At 51.3% G+C, this 19,842-nt stretch overlaps 1 long non-coding RNA gene across 11 annotated transcripts in view; it reads left to right on the top strand.

Moving 5' to 3' along the window:
- Positions 1 to 19,842, top strand: part of LOC120885597 (uncharacterized) — a 54,891-nt gene that overhangs the window by 24,434 nt on the left and 10,615 nt on the right. For 2 of the 11 annotated variants that reach the window (XR_013427011.1, XR_013427000.1), the window contains exons 2-5: positions 9,968 to 11,141; positions 11,335 to 11,411; positions 11,740 to 18,954; positions 19,449 to 19,837. This is a non-coding gene — a long non-coding RNA (uncharacterized LOC120885597). The remainder of the gene's footprint in view (positions 1 to 9,967; positions 11,142 to 11,334; positions 11,412 to 11,739; positions 18,955 to 19,448; positions 19,838 to 19,842) is intronic. The other 9 variants (XR_013427008.1, XR_013427012.1, XR_013427009.1 and 6 more) reach the window with 9 other exon arrangements.

Raw genomic sequence — 19,842 nt, 5'->3', positions numbered from 1 at the left:
GCAACATTAGGAGCCTCCTTCCGGAAAGATCTTCAATGGTGATGTCGCCACCTGCCTCTTGCTTGGTGTTGCAAGACACCACTCATTACCAGCTGGGCCTGGGTGGCCTAACTCAGCATTTCAGACGCTGCTTTCTGGAACCCTCTCGTGACTGAGCAGCTGGGGGGTGACAGCCGTCGCTCTCCTCATCCCATGCTGCAGTGTCTGTCCGACAGTGTACTCATCAGAATTTATGGTATAAATTTGTCCCCAAATTATGTTTTTCCCCTACTGAAGAGTTCCAGCAATGGCATGGATTTTCCTTTCCTCCATCACATTTTTGAAAATAAAACTTTTACTTACTTTGGAATACTTTTCAATATGCAGAAAATTTATAAAAATAGTACAGGGAAAGTCCTGTTGCCCTTCACCCAGCTCCCCCTGTGCTCCCATCTCACGTGACCCTGGTGCGTTTGCTGAAACCAAGATGGTAAACTCTGGCAGAGGGACTCCTCATCAAGCTACAGGCTTCATTTTGGATTTGCCCAGTTCTTTTCTCACAAACCTTCTTTTTCTTCCAGAATTCAACCTAAGCTCCCAGGTTGCCTTTAGACTAAGTCACATTTAATTTTATTTTTGAGACAGTTCCTTTTTCCCATCCTGTCTTGAGCACACAGTTTTCAGTCCTGTATCACATTCGCCTTGTGGCCTTCTAGCCACGAAAATGTCATTCTTGTCATTGAATGGAGAAATCGTCTCAGATAACGTGTCTTTAATGAAGTTCCCAACTTCTATACGTATCTGCAGTGCTGGTGAAACTTTGACAAAATTTGAAGACAGTCTGGGCCATGTGCCAGATCTTCAGTTCAGTTTCAAAATAAAATTTGGTGAAAAATTTTCCCTAGAGAGCAGTGTGTATAAATCCTCATGAGTTAAAATACTTTCTCTTTGCATGCAAATTTAAAAATTTCCATATTCCTTCTTGTTTATGGGCTGAAAGGTTATGAGGGAAATGGATTTGTATTTTTATCCGTTCTGTGAAAAGATTAACATATGCTGTCTTTAAAATGCTCTTAATAGTTTTTAATATCCGTAGACTTTCCTATATGATTGTCTAAGTAATCCAATTGGGAAATTAATTGCTTGAGCTCATAGGTTTCCATTTCCAAGTCCTGGGCGGGATATCAGCATGTAGCTCTGCCTGATGGCATCTGGAGACAGACCTCTTCTTGGAACTGAATTTTGGGACCACAGGCTCCCGCTGTGATGTCCTGTGCCCTGGGTGGAGGCCGGCCTTGACCTTTGATAGTGTGTATCCCTATTTATGCTATGTCCACATCTGGCTTTGTAAAATCATAGGATGAAATAACAAAATGAAAGGGAGGTCTGTTGTGGATCGTTTTGTTTTGGTGACAACGCATTAGACCTGGCAGATTGGTTTCTCACCAAATCATTGGCCCTTTTGTAGGGTCCCATGTATGTCAGTACTTCATGTCGCACAGAACCGCTGCAGATGACACTTGATAACGGGATCCTGGTTGATCTAGTCCCGATGGGTACAAATTAATGCAGCAGCCGTGGGCACAGCGGAGCCTCCCAGCGCTATTTTAAAGTACATGCATACATGCACTGCCCCTGCTTTGTGTGTTTTTTCTCCCAGTGGAAATTCCCTTAAGACACGGCACACGGGTGTTTGACTCTGGGGCAGGGTAGCTTCTTTCTCTGTGGACCCCTAACTGAAAACCCACTTCCGCTTTGGGCTTTCTCGGACTCCCCTTTTGATACAACTTCTTTCTCCTCAACCTCCTCTCAGCACCCAGACCCTTACCTGCTGGCTTCTGGCACACGGCAGATGGTTCCCTTGTTCCCCACCATCTTCTAAGCAAGGGCCCTCCCTCGAGCCCCTTGGGGCTAAGCCCCTTGTGGCTAAGGCCAGTGCATCCTGTGCACAAGCCCCTTGACTAGAGTAGAGGCACGTTTCTGGAGGGTCTGCCCTGGGCCGGATGCCCCACACTCCCTCCGGGATCTCAAGGATCCTCTGCACAACTTTATGAGGCCTCGATCACTGTTCCCATTCTGCATGGGAGGAAACAGGCTCGGTGAGAAATTGAACAGCTGGGTCACATGGCTCGTCGTGGGTGAGCCAGAGTAGACCCCACAGTTGTTAGGATTCCAGAGTCTTAACTTCATTTCCTCTTCCAGGACCAGACCTGCGGCCAGACAATCAATGTGGCCCAGTGAGCCCACAATAAATATTTTTCACTCATCAATCTAATGCTGTTTCTTAAGCAAGGAGGAATCTACTCTTTTAAAGTACATTGTGAGTGCATAATGCAGTCTCCCAGTCTATTGTTTAACTGCCCCATGATCTTTGAATGACTTTATTGTATTACCTACTGTCATTCTTACATTCTGAAATTGATTCTGGAGCAGCTAAATCTTCCTTTGAATGGAATAATATTATGTTCCACTGTTGCCAATCTCTCTCGGTCCTGCACAGGCAAAGAGGAAGTGTTCTCAGCCCCTGGAAGTGACTGATCATTTTCACTAGTTCATCAGGGACCTGGACCACCCTCTGTGTCCCCCGCCCCCCAGGTTGTAACTTGCCCCGCTGCAGCAAAGCTGCTGTGGAATTCTTGGGTTTCCCAGGACTGAGTTACTGCATCCAAATCAGGCTGTGGTTTGGGGCATCATGATTTTGCAGGGTTAATGGGGCATTCCTGGGGACGGTGGGAGGGGAGAAGGAGGAAGAGTGACTAACCAGGCTGAGGGTGCCGTGGTCTCCAGGCCTCTGACTCTCGGGTGGCTCTCTCAGTGGGTTAGTGGGCTTGAGCTGGGGTCCTTCCGTTCTTGACTGTTTTTATCTTTCTTTACTCATACCTGGCTGTCTCTTGGTGATGGTACTTGGCTGGCTGACCCTCCGTGGGATGTGCCTTGCTAGCACCTGGCAGGAAAGTACAGGAACAGGAGTTGGAGGACTTGGCAGGGCCCTGGCTGGGTCACAGGAGGCTTAGGGGTAGCCAAAGCTAGGACAATGTCCAGGAGTCCTGACCCTTCCAATGTTGAGGCTCAGCAGGTCTTGGTAGTGGAATTAACTGGACCTTAATGGGCATCTCCATCTCCCACCTTCAGCACAGATATGATGGTCATCCTGGAACAGCTCTGGTGGCTTGGTCACCTCTGAGCATCGCAGGCAGGGACAGACCTCTTGGGGTTCCTTGTGTTGCCCATTTCTCCCTGGTCTTATTTTCCATCACATAAACTATTGACTAAGAGGATGATCAATTTGCTCATCTTTTGTCCCATTTCCTCTGATCCATTGGTGCCATATTTGCTGAACTCTAGGCTGACTCAAAGTGGGACCTGCCAAGTCATAGCCATGTGGTGGGGCTTCCAGAGTGTCACTGCATTTAGAAAGAACTCTCCCTGGCCCATGTCAAGGCTTATTTAAAAAATCCCCCCGACATTTTACCTTGGTTAGTGAACTCTTTCTAGAAGGAATCTGCCTCTAGACTCCCTGGGCAGCCTCACTTGCTCTTGGTTGGGATGGCACTGTGGCTCTTGGCTTCCTTTGGAGAGAGCCTGACTCCAGTTAGCCTTGGGGTAAAAGTCAAGACTTATGCCTGTAAGCCTTCTGGTCTACCTCCAAGCCTCTCAGGCCTGCTCTTTTATCTTCATATGTCTCCCACACAAGGCACCCCAGAGAGGTTAACTGACCTGCCTCGGGCCTCAGGTGGGAGCTGGGAGAAGGCCTGGGGTCTCCCCTCATCTGCTTCTGTACTCATGGCCTTGCCATACCTCTGAGGACAAAGATATCTTGTGACACCCTCTGTCCCTGCACCCTGGGGTTGGAGAGATACAGGAAGATGGCACCAAAGAGTTAGCCCCACTGTTCCAGAGGAGCTGGAGGATGGTCCGTGTCTGGAGGGTTCCAGCTACGACGCTGGCACATGGCTAGGGATGTTCCGTAGAGAGACTTCACTGCAGGTGCTCCTGGAGCTGGCCCGTGTGTCTGTGCTTGGCCTCCCGGGCTCCTCCTCTGCCTGTCCTGGTCCTCTCCCGCCAGCTGTGTCCTTCCTTTTGTGAGCACACACTGCCTCCCTCCCCTCTTGGAAGCCTTGCCCTCTTCCTTGCCCACACTCTTCTCCCTGCAGGAGGGTCTGTGGTCCAGTCGGGTGCTGCTGAGGCTGGCGGGGAGGAGCTAATCCAGAAGAGAGGGTGCTGGCCTCCAGGGAGCTCCACAGCTCCTGGCCATGGACTGTGTTCCATGTGGAAAGTCAGAGAACTTGAGCGCAGAACGAAATATGAATGCAAAATGTAAAAAGGAAAAATTCCTGGGGATGCATTTGCCTAGTATCACGCTAATAGAGCCAGACAGGTCAGCCTGCAGGTTCCGAGGAATGAGAAACAAGCTCCTGACATTCAGTGGAACTGAGGCCCAGGGCATGATCCCCAGAGGCCAGAAGGTCACAGAACCTCTGACCAAACTCTTCTGCTCGCTGAATCAGCATCCAGCCAGGTCACAAGGAGGAGACGGGGTGCACTAGGAGGGCTGGGAAGAGAAGACGGCACCAGGGCACGCCACTTGGGGGCAGCAACTTGGAACGTTCACACTGCAGGCTTCCCGTGCAGCCAGGCTCCGGCTTGGCATCGTGCACATTAGCAAACGACATCTCAAATTCTAAACAGTGTAGGGGAGAAATCCTATTTTAATATCCGTCCAAAGTTTCCATTTATATTCATATTCAAATTTATCTCTGGAAAATAATCCATATAGTTAAGACTCGGGTGAAAGTAATTGATAAAGCATAGAAATCACAGCCAGGGTGGAATAACCCTCAGAAAATCACAGTATGTGGGCCATTTTCTGAGTGGATGACACTGGGCTTAGAGTTTATGCTGGGAGTATTTGAGCTAAATTAAGTCATGAAAGAAGATAATACAATGCACCATCATTTTAAAGTAATTTAATCACGAAAACTAAAAATTTGGAAGAAAACAGATATTTTACTTAATAGAAACCATCTGTACCATACAGTAGGCAAATTGTGTAAAAATGAATAAAAGTGTCTCGGGAGGAGAGTGGCTGAGCACCGGCTTATGTAATGAAGATGTATATGTGCCTCTTAGCATTTGCATTGTCTATTAGAGGAGGTAAATCGCACAGAGTATAAGGGAAACAGTTACAAATTTTATTACTGTCATATGACTGGTGACAAATGCAGCCATGGAAATAGTGCCTACGAGACGGATCTGTGCGCAAGTCCAAGAGGCTCTCCACTTCCAACCAGTCTTCATGGCTACATTGTTACTGAGCGAGGGTCACTAGGACTTTTTTGTCTAGTTACTATTGCTTTAGTGGCTGCTGCCCACGAGGACCATCTTTTAACTTGTTTGGGCTCCAAGTGTGCCATTTGATTTGATTTGGCTCCGCCGGGAGGCAGCTAATTTAAACACTACTGCAGAGCCTTCCTGCCGGACTTTTGGCTGCCAGGATGCAGGCGGATGGTCTGGGAAACGTTCCTTTGCTCCCTCTGACCTGTATCAGAATGCATTTATTTGACAGGATACTTTTGTTCCCGGAAGAGGGGCTGGCTCGCTCCCTCTCTAAAGCTGAAGGTCGAGTGGCCACATTTTTCAAAACAGGCACTTATTTCTAATCTGCAAATTAACTAAATAATCACAACTGCTAATTATACAGTATCAGGCCCGGACTACGTAGGGCTTGAGTAATAATCAGCTTTTTAAATTAAGTTGGTGACAACCACTATTAGCTGCCATGATTTAATAATCCCAATAAATGTGCACATTTTAAAAAGGGGAGCAGGGTAATTTTTTTCCCCAGCATTTGCAACTGAATCTGTTAATGAAAAGAGAACACAACAGTTTTATGTTACAAATGACGCCATAATAGGTAAATAAAAGGGCTCCTCCAGACACTCTGAAGGACCGGGAGCCGTGAATATGAATCAGAGACAGAGGCAGAGAGAAATCTGAAATCAAGTTTCTGTTTTTGTGTGTTATGATGAATTAAGGCCAGAAAGAGAATCTGACTCCTTTTGTATATTAAGTATTTTGGGGCAATAAGAAACAGATTCCATTAACAAATATGTAAAGTAAAAATGCCTCCCTTAAGATTTAGACTTTGGCAAATTTAGAACAAATGAGGCACAATTTCCTACCTCATGCGCCTGCCTGTTTTACCTCATATTCCTCTAATGCATGGGTTCCCGCAGCTACCGCGCAGGCAGGAAAGCGCCCTGCCCTGGGGAGGGGAGGGGAGCCTGGAAGGCACTCAGACGGCCTCTCTGCATTTCTGCAGCCTCCCAAGAGGGGGACCCAGACTCCTGCAGGGCCCAGAGAGGACCCTCACCCTGCTGGGGACACTCATCCTCTTCCTCTGTCTCCCCATAGTTTTCCTTTATTTCTTTTTCTACTCCCCCCCCCCTTTTTTAGTGGTCAATTGAAATTTTATGGCTAAGTTATTTAAAAGAGACTATAGAAGAATTAAATGAGGGAAGGATGATGGAAATGCTGGGTTTCTTTTACAATAATTACTCTTGATAGCAATTTGAACTAATTTGCATTAAAAACACCCATTTAACCAATCTGCTGAAAATGGGGACTTATTGTATGCTGTTTTGTAAGAACTCAGGACTCTTTTCTCCTAATCTGCATTTAGTTTGAATTATGAAAGCGGCATAGGTCTTATTATAGTCGTCTCTGCCGAGCGGGGCTGAGGCTTGTCCCAAGCTACCTGGATGGTGCTGTGGCTCCGGATGTCATGACCAGCGAGTCCTTTCTCAGGATCATGCCTCACGCGCAGTGCTTTGCATGCTGGGAGTAGAGGGCAGAGGTGGTGGCTCCTTGCTCAGCATGACCCTAGTCATTATCCCTTATCTTCATTTCTTGTTTATCATTACAGGAGGAAAGTTATTAACAGAACAGGTTACTCTCTCCACTCTCCAAGGCCTGAGAAACATACACACATGCAAATGGACGCTATTCTTAATCAGACCTTCAGTAAATAGCGGCAAGCTCTGAGGGCATGTGACCGCCTCCATTTATTGCTGGTGACAGATGATGGTGCCCTTCTGCCACCCAGACCTGGTCAGGGGGGAGCTGGGAAGAGGATTCTGTCCCCACCGTCCACCTCTCTTTGGTTTTCCTATACTGTAACTGCTGATTTCCTCACATTTTTATTTCAGAAAAAGAGGTGGAGAGCCTCGCCTGGTTATGATTGGGGACCATTTGGAGCCTTACTGCTTCTTTCTCTGGTTTCTCCTTTTATGCCATTTTTTCCTGCTTGGAAACATTTGGATCTGAAAGGGGCTGAAATTCAAAGCAGGCTTTTTTGTGGGCCTGGCAGGAGTCAGAGTGTCCAGGAGGTAGAACCTGGTGTCCAGAGGCCACCGAGTTGGAATTTGATGACTCCCCCAAGTTGTCCTTGTACAGATGGGGACACTGCGGCTCCTGAGGGCAGGTGTCCACTCAGTGCAAGCCAGATGGAGAGCTCGGCACTTTCGGGGTTTGCCTTCATGTGTGCCCCATTCTCTGCACTCATACAACAGGCACCGACACGGTTCTGAGAAGGGAGTGGAATTTCTGGAATTTGGAGTCATGGCTGCCATCAGCTGGAAGCCTTGTCAAACTCCTATGGCTCCATTTTGTCTGTCCCCTTCCAATTGTGTCTCGCTCTCTTCCCTTCTTTCCTGCCTTCTTTCTGTTCAATTCTTTTTTTTCTACCTCTGGTTTTCTTTCTTTCTTTCAAGCAACTTTCCAATTCCTCAGGCCGACCCCCCTGAAGTCCTCAGAGGGAGCAGACGGGCAGGTTGGGCACAAAGCCGAGGAGGACTGTGCGGGGTGAAGGCTGCCTCTGGGGGAGCAGGGGCAGCGGGTACAGAACCCGGCTGCTCCTGGAGGTGAACTCCTTGCCCTGGCCTCAGGCCAGAGAACCTTCCAGCTGTGGGGACCCTGAGAGGCCCAGAGTCCTGGGTCCCAGAAGGAAGGGGCAAAGGCAGGCAGCTCCCTCCAGAACAGTAGGATGCCGGGTCGCGTTGCCCCTCTCGTGCACAAGATGGCACTCTTGAGCTTTCCAAGGAGCAGGGCGCTCAGCAGAAATGTGGCTTCCCACCGCCCTGGTGCCTCCTTCCTCAGAGGCTGCAGAGGAGGCAGGGGGAGGGAGGAAAGTTGGAGGCCCCCTTCCTGGTGCCCCCCAGCCTGGGGGTCCTGCCTCGCACTCCCCCTGGGCGATGCGGCCTTCTAGAGACCCTGCAGGCTGAGCTGCTGCTCAGTCGGTGAATGCTGGTGTGGTCCTAGCCCCCGCACAGCTGGACTCTCAGGCTTTGTTTCCTGAATGGGGACAAAGGAGGAAGAACCGTGAAAACAGCGGGCTTCGGCTGCAGAGCACCACCAGCCCCGGAGGACAAGCTCTCTGAGGCCCGTGCTGTGCCAGGCTGTGATCTGATGAGGTCCTGCACTTCCTCACCTGGTGCTGGTCCACAGCTGTGCTGGCAAAGGGTCCATCACAGGGTCTTTGAGAGTCAGGAAACCCCCTGCGGCCCAGAACCCGGAGCCCTTCCCTGGGAGGCCCTCCCAGGCTCCCTGCTGGGAGGAGAGACTGTACCTCCCTGGGCTGTGATTAGCCACCTGTCTGCCTGTGAGCATCGGAGGGCAGGGACCTGCCAGGGCCAGATGTCCGCCAGTGAGGGGCAAGAGCTGGCTTCCCTGCAAGGCCATGCAGTGAGCTCGGCCCCTCCTGAGACCAGTCACGTGACTCAGGGAACACAGAGAAGGATTCTGGATGCACAGAGGAGCTGGGGAGCTGGCGGGGGACCGGAGGTGGTGTTAGGCTTGAGGCGGATCCTGTCATGGAGGCGAGGGTGACTGGGCAAGGTGTTGTGTGTTTGTGTTTGTCAGCCACGGAACGGACAGCCTGTAGGCTGCTCACCCCTTGCAGCTGTCTGTAAAAGGATGAGGAGGATCAACTTGCATCTGAATGGTGGGCACAGCGAGAGTGAACCATACCCTGTGAGACCACAGAGTCACAGCAGGTGCTGGAAAAGGAGCTGTTTCCTGCAACTTTTGGTTTAGCATATCTGAGTACACATAAAACACACACACACACACACACACACACACACACACACGCGCGCACACACACACGATCATGTGCACGTCTATATATGTGTGTATCTACCAGGCCCTGGAGTCAGACAGTTTGAAAAGCATTGACAATGGCTCTGGAAGAGCAGGAAACAGCGTGCCCTTTGAGTTCCATTCACCTGCACCACCTGTTTGCTGTGTGACCTTAGATATATTGATTAACCTCTCTGAGTTGACTGGGGTCCCCAGGATGAAAATAGCCCTTCAAGATACAGCTGGGCTGGTATGGTGGAGAGTAGCTGAATGTAGCCTTGCACAGAGTGAGTGCTGTGGGCTTGAGAAGTTTTTTCCCCTTTCCATCTCTGACATTTACTGGATCTTTCCTACCATGCCTCCCTGACCACTCTGCTGTCCAATCTCTGTATCCAGGACCTCTGTCAGGGCACATGAGCTACATATTTCTTTTTGTAGAATTAGTGGACACTGAAGGCCCATCATAACCATCTGCTCCCCGTCCAGGTTCCTGCTGTAAAGGGAACTCTGTCTGAGAAGGTGGCGCTCAGGCCCAGGTCTGGCACTGCTCCCGGGAACTCCAGAGGCAAGCGGTGCCCTGGGCCTCAGCGTTCTCATCCGAATAGAGAATTTCATTCAGAGAAGCTTTGGCTGAACGATGAGGACACTGGCTGGGCTGCCTCAGCCCCCGTCTGATCCGACAGAAACTTTTTAACCTTCAAGAATGTCAGCCGTTATCTCTGGAGTTTCCCTATTAGTTTTATAATCAACTTCACTGACCAACTAAGAATTGATATTCAGCCCAAGTACAATCCTGTCAAACCGCATGGTTTTAACTCTTGGGCTGACTGCTTGTCCTGTGCTATTCCAGGTGAGCTCCGACCAGCGTGGCCCCGGCCGTGTTGGCCGAGTTGGCCTTCTAGGACGCACAGAGACCTTGGCAGTGAGCGGCGGGAGTGCTCTGTCACACCAGCCACGCGGCGAGCAGGAGCCAGACGCACTCAGGCTGGTTTCGTGGATGCAGACCTTCTGGGAGCTTCATCCCTGCCCAGAGCGCGGGGGCAGCGCAGGGTGGGTGTGCGTCCAGCGTGCAGGTGGAGGAGGGATGTGGCCAGTGCGCGGGGGCAGCTCCGTGTGACCCAGGTAGGCTCCCCGGGCTGTGTGTGGTCCTCTCTGTCGGTCCCACACCACGGCCCACGTGCTTCCTTCTGCCTGAGAGGACTCATTTCCATTTTCTAGAGCAGAAGTGGCTTCCACTGTCGTGCCGTTGGCGTGGGGTGGGTGGACGGGCCCACTGCTGCGTCGCCTTGCTCACAGGAGCAAGACCTGAGCGTCCAGGCTGCCTCACCGTGTCCTCGGGAGGCCAGTCTGTCCTCCTCTGCCCCCTCCTGAGACCTGGGTAGGGGGACAGCCGAGGCAGGATGTCCTCGTGTAGCCCGGGGACTGATGTCCATGCTGAAGCTCACCCTGTCATGTCTGTCAGAGTCGGGCAGGTGCTTTGGACCTGGGGACCCGAGGCGGGGCAGAGAGGTGGCCTTGGGTATGCGGAATCATGTCGGCGGCTCTTTAACTCATTACTTTGCCCTCCAGGTGGGTCTCTCCGAGCCCCTTTCATGAGCTGTACACCCTCCATCTGAAGGCACAGCTCTTGGTTGTGGGTGCCCATGGTCAGCTGGAAAAGACCCCAGGGGAGCAAACACAATGAAACTCCACACGGGATGTCGCAGTGGACGACGTGGCCCCGTGGACATGGCCCCATGGACGTGGTGTGGCCCACGGGCCACGCACTCCCCATTCTCTTACTCACTAGGCCCACGGCCGTCCTTCTCTAACTGGTCTTGGGTGTTTACAGTGTGTGTTTTACAGCTGCAGAAACCCAGAGTCAAAGTGGGACGCACACCTTGGCCTGTGTGATCCCGCAGTGCTTGCTCTTGTGGGCCTGTGGTCATGATGGATACAGAGTGGAGATGCTGGACCACAGGGGAGGGCGATGGTATCGCAGCCCCAAGACCTAGTGAATGGACATCTGAGCTGGGTATTGAAGGGTGAGTAGGAGTTGTCAAGGTGTGAGTTTGGGGCAGAGAAGGGACAAGTGATTTTGAAATAAGGAACAGCAGGTTAGGGAAGAGTGGTTAAAGTCAGGAGTGCAGGGACTTGGGGTGTCTGGAAGGAAGGAAGCTGAGGGCTGGACAGATTTTAAGCCAGAGGACTCACACACATTCTCTCTTCTTCTCCCAGCCTCACTCGAACATAGCCGCTAGAACACGGCAGCCAAAGGACGGGAACAGCCCGGATGCTCCTCGGCAGATGGACAGGTAATCAGCTGAGCCCATCCCGACGGGGCAGCACTTCCCTGTGAACCAGAGCGCAGCCGCGTGCTGCCCGCGATGGACCTCAGAGACACCGTTAAGTGAGAGAAGCCGGTCCCAAGGGCCTCTTGATTTGTGACTCTACCTCATGAAACACCCGGAGCAGGCAAACCTCGCAGAGGCAGGGGCTGCCAGGGCTGAGGGAGGGTGGGGAGGGCTCACTGGGAGGTGAAGGGCGGGTCTGGAACCAGGGAGGAGGGATGGATCCGCAGGACTGGGAGTGTCATCACTGCCACCAAGTTGTCCTTGAAAATGGCTAATTTCACCTGGATAGAAACAAGCTCCCTGTGCACCGCGCTCCTTCAGTGGTCAGAGCAGCAGTGTGGCCGTGGCCCTCTGTAGGGCAGCCTGCGCCCACCCAGCCCTGATAGCCAGGCCGGTTCCCCTTGGAGGCCACCCTGCAGACCTCCGTCGAGGGAAGACTCTTCTCCCCTGGAAAGTGGTTATTCCAACTTGACCCACTTGACTCTATAAATCACTTTCTTGAAGGCGAGAGAATAAAGGGCGAAAGTTACTCCTTTCTTGCTCTTGTAATTGCTGGGATCAATAGGCACGATTGATTGGAATTGAGAAATAGTCTCCAGGTAACATTTAGGAAGAATCATTGAGACGGGCACACTCGAAGTGACCGTCTGCTGCCCTCCACGGGGGGGACAGCCTTTGGGATTCTAACCACCTCCGCCAGCCGAGAGGCCAGGGTTGGCAAGGCGGGAGTGTAGCCTGCATGTGTCAATCATCTGGAAGGGCCCTGGTTGCTTCTGCTTGTCAAAGTGGCAGTCAGATGGTCATGCCTTCAAGCCAGCAGAGAGGCTTCCACGCCCTGACCCCAGGCTGAAGGACAGGGACAGTGTGAGGAAGCGGTTCATCCCTGACATGCTGGGGAGGAGTCACAGTGCAGCCTCTGAGCTTGGGCTGCCCTGGGTGCCCTGCTTGCGCCTGTCCTTCAGGCAGAGACTCAACTGCAAGGTGGTGAATGTGGCCACTGCATCTAGAGACGGAGGCCCTGTGCACCGAGTCTTTGTCTGGGGCACCAAGCCGGGCGTCGTGAGGCAAGGATGTGTGTCCATCATGGGGGCGGGGAACAGCTGGTCTCAGAAGAGATGCCAGGTTCCAGCCTACTACCTGGGGAGCGATGCTAAGGGAGAAAAAACTGCTGTTGACTCTGAATATCTTGCTTTGGTTAGACAGCTCATCAATAGGATTGGGGGACGGGATTGATCTTTTACTTATAATGCAGAACATTCAATGGATGGCAAAAATGCTTTTAAAAGGGGCCCACGGAACACTTTGAAAATATTAATTAGCGTGTTGAAGCATTCTGCATAGCATATCATAGTGAGACTGCTCCAGGGGGTTGCTTGGGATGAATTATTAATAAGAATCCCTCTCTCCCTGCGCTTCCCACCCTGATGGTATGGGCGTTGGCGTGGGTGGGGGTGTCTGTTAGACTCATTTGCTGCTCATTGTATGCAGTGGGGAGCAGATTGTGCCACTGGGGTCACACGTGTGTGAGGCCCACGTGTCCAGAAGAGGAGACACAGCCCAGTGCACCAAAAGCACCCAACCAACAGCAATGGCTAGACAGAGTCACTGCTGTGAACAGCTGTGCTGGGCTTGGTTCTGTGCACGCCGACCGGAAATCAGATGGGCTTGGCTTTGGGGTGTGAGCTTAAGGTTTCTTAAGGATTCAGGTTTGATGGAGAGGATGGAGTTCAGGAAGCAGCAGCTTTTTGGAATGGTCAGAGAAATCCCAGTGGCTTCCTTCCTCTGACCCCTACTCTGCCCGTGGGAGCGGTGAAGACCCTAGGCCCTTCCAACCTGGCACCACCGTGTGAGCTGAGCAGCTGCACGAGGCTGTGAGGCTCACCCACATGTAGTGCCCCAAAGAGCCACAGCTTAGGGTTCCAAGCTGGGGAGGTCTGCACTCCCCTGTTTCCAGGCCAGGATTTGTAGAGATGTAAGCAAACAAGCAAAGGCGTTTTACTTTAAAATCGCAAACAGATTCAGCCCAAATCATAGATGTGCTTGCAGGTGTGCAGCCCTGAACAGTGAGGAGGGGAGGCAGCTCTCCCAGCCTCTCTACATGGGTGATAGGCCAGAGTGTCCTCTGGAACCCCTTCCGCAGCTCCCAGTCCCCTGGCTTTTGTTCCTTCCTCCCCCCTCTCTTTCATTCTTAGATTTTATGGACATCATTTTTTTTTTTTTAGCTTTAAAAATTATGTGCAGGTATCAGATTTCTGAAAAAAAGTAAAAAACGGTTTCTGTGATGACCGGGGTGTTCAGCACAATGGGAACACGGGAAGGAAGGTGCAATGGAAGATTTTCTACTTCAGTGTCATCGGTGTCTGCTGTTTGCGGGGTGTAACAGACACGGCCGCCCAGGTTCACAGTGAGTGGCGGGCTGGGTTCTCTGCCTGTGATGACCTGCGCAGGCCACACCAACGTGTTGCCTCTCACAAGCTCGAGGTGTCCTGGACTGTTTTGCTTCCCCTCCGGGAAAACCACGTACCACAGCTTACCTGGACGTTTCCTGCTGACCCCTCCTGCAGCGGGAGGAGCAGATCGTTAGCAGGGAGTGTGGTGGAGGGAGGGCAGCACGTCTCTGGGGTCTCTGAGTCAGCCCAAGAACCCCTCTGCTGCCATGGGGCGGTTAGGACAGACGGGCTTCTGGAGGCGGTCCTCAGACACCTGCCGGGATTACTGGTCTGTGGTCAACTGAGGACTATTTTAAGCAGGTGGATGACCTCTAGACCTTCAGAGGCAAACTTCTCTCTCTCCATCTTTTTCTCCCAGTGTCTTTCCCTATTGGGGTCGGGGGGCAGGGGTCGGGGGAGACCCAAGGACCAAAAAACAAAACACAAAACAAAAAAATCCCCAAGCCCTTCACAACTGAAGAGCTCTAAAGTGTCACAGCCCTGGTGTGATATTATTTTATTTAATCCATGTCATCAGAATTAAGTCCAGTCCTCCAAGAGGAAAAATTCACTCTGCAAACTGTTAAAACAGTATCTGGCCTCCTCCCGGTGGCCTCTGATAAGGTACTTGCCTTCTGGAGAGTGTGACAGGGTCGGCCAGTGGCAGGACCTGCTGTGGGGTGCTGAGCGAGGACGGGAAAGGACACGGCGCCTGCACTGGGCCTCGCGGTGCCACCTAGCTCCCGGCAAAGGCATCTGCAGGGCGCAGAGCCGGGTTCAGAGGGGCCTGCTGGAAATTTGGAAGTTTTATTTCTTATTTATTTTTTGGAGGTGAGGTAAACACCCCACGCTGCCAAATCATAAGCAGAAAGGAACCACGTTTGGCTTTTGTTATCGGCGGAGAGAATTAAGGTTATTTTTTTCCTTGACTTTTTCTTCTCTTTCTTCCCCAGCCCGCGCCTTGGCCGGCTTCCAGGTCAGGTAATTACATTCTGTCTTCCTAAATCCCCTCGCAGCTCCGATTGGGCAAGCCGCCCCCCACTCCCCTCCTGAAAGCCGATGTGCGGGGTGCCTGGCATCTAATGGGGTGGCATTCCAGTAGTGGGTCCCAGGTGTCCTGCCGAGGTGCCCTGGCGCCTCCTGCGCGGGCGGGCGTGTGCAGGGAAGCAGTATTATTTATTGCTCTTTTCCGTCAGCAGCTGCCAGCTCGAAACTATCTCTGAATGACATTTTAAATATGAAGGCCAGGGTCATTAGGATGATTAGAAACAAGGGTCCATTTTGTTCACCTTTAGAATTATTGGGTGGCTGAAAATGGAGTCGCAGCGAGAGGAAGGAGAGGCCTCCCGCGGCCCGTGCTCAGCTTCCGTCAGGGGCACCTGGGTTTGTTTTCTTTTTAATTCGCTTTTTTGTTATCTCCTGATTAAAATTAAGGAAGATTTGGCCTTTGTTCTTGCTTTCGTTTTTAAAGGATGAATGGAAATAGGAGAGTTTTCTCTTTGTCGGCATAAAATCCTATCACCTTTGGAAAGAGTCTCAAATTCAATGCCTTTTAGGTTAATTCTCCATATATTCACTGTGCATGCTCCATGTACCAAACCTTCCTGAATAGCTATTTGGCCACATAAGCATTTATTGTTTTTATCTTTTTCATTAATATTTATTTTAATTATGTACATCAAGGTGCTTTTCAAAACCCAATGGAGGTGACTCCTATAAAATAGTATCTGTATTGAAAACTGAAGGGGAAGATAGCATGCCTGTTTGTGCAATATGCAATAATGTCCTTGGTCAAGAGCTGATTTTAGTGAAAACTGAGTTCCCCATTTGTTCGATTGAAATAAATAAGCACCACAAAATAGAATTTAGGAGATATATCTAAAGAAAAAAAAGAGAGCCTCTGACACATGAAAATCACTTTTTGCTTTAAAGAGAACCATCAGGTAAAGACCCTTTCCCTGACTGCCACTGCAGATCTAGGAACCTGCACTTCACCTCGAGCCCAAGGCCTCCAAAGAGGGCTCCATGCTGCTGCCACCGGAAGGGACCAGGTGGCTATTGTGCTTTGGCTCTGCCTGAGCTCTTCCCCCCCGCCCCCCGCCACACCTTTGAAAAGCACCTTTAATTTCTGTTTTCTGCTACCTGTGATTTTCCCAGCTCTGCAACCTTCTGCCACTAGGTGCCACAAATTGATGGCACTCTCCATTTGTGCAGAATGGCCAAAGCCACACTGAGGGACAAGACTATCTGCCTGACATTAGGCCTCATCATCCTGCATTTAGACAATAATTTATTTTTCCCTTTTCCCTCCCCACAGGATCATTCCTTTACTGCACAGTCAAGGCAAACGTGAAGTACCACTTCAACCTGGTGCCCTCACTGGGGCTTGTAACTCTAGTGACTTGCATTTTTTCCTAATTACAGGAAAAATAGCAAATTGGCACACGTTGGGAAGTGGATACACCCCCTCTGATTTACAAGGAAGAGTGTGGGGTGACTTTATAGCTCAGGAATTCAGTGAAATGAATTTATGGTTAGAAAAGTTCGCGTGCTTAATGTGACGAAGGTACTTTAACTTTTAACATGCTTCTCTGGTGAAGCTGAGTGGGACTCACAGGGAAGTGGCTGTCTGCAGCTGCTGCAAATGGATTTATCCCCAGATAACAGCTGGAGCTGCAGACCAAATTCTTGGGAAGAGACGGTTCCTTAAATGTGGTGCTTGCAGCCGGCCGTCTGTGTAGTGTTTGTGCACCTCCTGCTGTGCGTGTAAGTGGGGGACTCCATGGCCCAGCTTCCTGGGCAACTGGGGTAATTCTCCTCTGCTCACAGGACCTGTACTGCCTCAGCACCACATGTCACCAGGATGGGCAGTCATCTCTGAACTCCCTCACGGGAGTGCTGCAGCTCGTGTCAACTCCTTTCTCAGCATTTGTGAAATCCTTGAGTCAAGTAATCTGTGTGTGACATCATGGGGTCGGTGTCCATGGCAATACCAATTTTTGTTTGGAAAATTTTATTTTGAGCATCAGCTGAGTATTGTGCATGGTGAGAGGATGGAGTTGCTCCCTTGGGGCCGTGTTTCTGGAATGGCAGAGGCACATCCCACCCTGATGCTGCACCGGCTGGGTGCTACCCTGCACAGTGGGCTGAACCCCACCCACACTGGCCCACGTGGACACGCATTTCTTCCTTCAGAACGGATTCCTGAGCACCTATTGTGTACAAAGCAGAGCGGGTAAGACAGAGCTGGCCTCCACCCTCCTGATCCACAGTTCACTGAGAGAACTGGAGTGTAAAACAAGGATTGCAGAGAGGTTTCCCGCTGCAATGGGCACCAGAAAGAAGAGACACAAGGAGTTGGAGGAAAAAAAACAGGTCACCTGCTGTGGGGTGCCCCTGGGAGGGGCCACGGGGAAGTGGAGGCCTTTGACCCCCAGCCCTCTCTGCTAGGTCCGTCTCTGCTTCCCGCCTGCTGAAGGAATCTGGGTGGGCAGAATGGAAGGGGAGGAGGCCCAGGTTTGTCAAAGCATGAGGCTCAGCAGGGTTCAGCCGCCATGGAAGCCTATCCCTCCCCAGGCGACCAGGCCAGCTGGCCAGTGGGCTCTCTCCCACTGAGGCTGTGCACTGTTTGGGGTGCGAGAGCTTGTGTTGATTTGTCCCTGTCTTGGACCCTGCCATTATGATCCATGCAGTGCTCCCCCTCCCCTGGCTTCCACGCTCAGGGCAAGTGCAGATCCCCACTTGGCAGTCTGTGCCCACCTTGCCCCAGCTGTACCCTCCTCCTGGATGCTGCCCTAAATGCATGAACCCAGGCTGCGCTCGCTGCCTGCAGTGGGGTTGGGTGGTCCATCTTCTTACAGCTTCAAGCCTTGACGTTTGGGTTTGCTCTTCTTGTGGGTAGTTGGGCATGTGGGCAGGGAAGTCTCAACTCTTCTCTCATTTTGTAGCTTTCTCCTGGAGAAAATACTCACAGATGAATTCCATCTAAAATATCAAGAGAACATATTAACTCGCTTTAAAAGATAACTGCATTTTATGAAAATACTTCAGTTGTTTCTAATACAATTTAGAGATTAAAATATTAAGATAAAAACTCAGAGACAGGGCTGGGGTTACAGCTCAGGGGTAGAGCGCTTGCCTAGCATGTGTGAGGCATGGGGTTCGATTCTCAGGGCCACATACAAATAAATTAAAGTCCATTGATAACTAAAGAAAAAGTAAAAAAAAAGAAACTGAATATTCCTTAAAAAACAAAAACAAACAAAAACCCTCAGAGACAGACAAACAGGAATGACACAGAACTCAGGAACAAGGAGGTCTGTCACGAGTGACTAATTTCCTTTTTCTGTGATTCCAAGGATGTTTACCGAGCACACACTGTGAGACAGGTGCTGTGACAGCCTGTCCCTCTGTCCATCCCTTCCTCTCTTGCCCTCCCGCCCCTCTCTCTTGCGTGGAGCGTTGTGGGGCAGCCGTGTCCGTGGGGTGGTGCAGGGTGCTGGGGTGCTGTGGTGGTGGATGTGGTTCCTGATTCTGTCAAGCACAGCAAGAGATCTGGGGGTGAAGACTTGGCCACACCCACCTGTCACAGGGGCCCTGGTGCAGCTTCTTTGGGGTGCAGAGGAACTTCTTCTGGGAGCCTCCCCAGCAGTGGTGGAATCTGATTTCGGCCTTGAAAAGTGAGTGGGATTCTGCCAGAAGGCAAGGGAGGAGAGGGCCCCTGGACAAGGAAATGAACGCAAGGCCCAAAGATCGGGGCCAGGCCTTGTGTCTGGGTCTTCAGGGTGGCTCTGAGGGCAGCCCTCTGCTGAGCCCTCTAGAACCTCCCATGAACCCCACACACTTGCCAGCCACTTGTATAATCCACCCGGAGTCTGATTTTGCTCTTTTCGGGAGAGTTACAATTCTATAAGCAAACACAGGTGCACGTCAAGGTCTTCACCACAAGAGTCCACGATCCTGGGTGAGAGGAAGGGGGCTTTGGAACAAGGGACCCTGATGGCACCTGCCAGCTCACGGAGGAAGGCAGCACAGCAGGGAGCCATTGCACTGACCCAGAAGTTCATCCAGCAAAGGTCTGTGAGACCCTGACAACCGGAGTTGCATCCCACCATCCCGCCATTTTAAGTGAATTTGTGCCTCAGGGAGAGGGGGCCTTCACTAAGATTTGCTCTGCCCTTTATCATGTACTGGGCTGTACTGGACTTTGCAGGGAGATCTTGGTAGAATTTGCTTGGCATCCCAGAAAAAATAACTTTCACATTTGGTTCACATTTAAAAAGATCACGTTCACCTTAGTTGCTCCACCTTAATACCCAAACTCACGCATCTCTCCACCTCCGTGATGAGCTGAAATACTTTTCATTTTCTTTCCTGTTTATGTTTGATGCCAGCCTGTGCCTTGCGTGAAGGCTGCTCCCGCTAGCTCTGTCTCTACCGGCACTACAGTCTCAGCGGTTGGGCCTTCTGCCGCTGCACAGGGGGAAGGGCCAGCGCCCCCAGGTGGCAGAGCCCTCTGCTTCCCGGGTTCTAGTCCACTCGGCACAGCTGCACTGCCTCCATCTTGCAGGTGCCTCTCCCTGGTCAGAGACAGGCGCTGGGCCTTTCTGCACCCTGGACTACACTTGGGGCTGCTGGATCACACCCAGTTCACACAGAACCTGAGCCAATCCCGAGCCAGCCAGCCACCAGGCTGTTCTTCGATGTTGAGTCATGAGGGCTGCAGAGAAGCAGCCTGACTCTTCCCACGGTAGCTTGGCCCTGATGAAACATTGCCATCTGCAGTGATGGGACATTGTGCACTGAGGAAAGCAGACCTTGCGGCTCAGGCATCCCGTTCTGCCGGCTGTCAGTGACCAGGTCTCCCCCACCTTCTGTGCCTCCTCCCCACGTGGAGCCAGACAGAAGCCAGCAGGAAGAACGTCCAGCCTCAGACTGGGTCCACCTGGTGAGCCACAGGTGTG

This window comes from Ictidomys tridecemlineatus, chromosome 1, assembly GCF_052094955.1.
Source record: "Ictidomys tridecemlineatus isolate mIctTri1 chromosome 1, mIctTri1.hap1, whole genome shotgun sequence".
In the NCBI taxonomy this organism is placed as follows: Eukaryota; Metazoa; Chordata; class Mammalia; order Rodentia; family Sciuridae; genus Ictidomys; species Ictidomys tridecemlineatus.
This window is presented reverse-complemented; position numbering and strand designations above follow the sequence as displayed.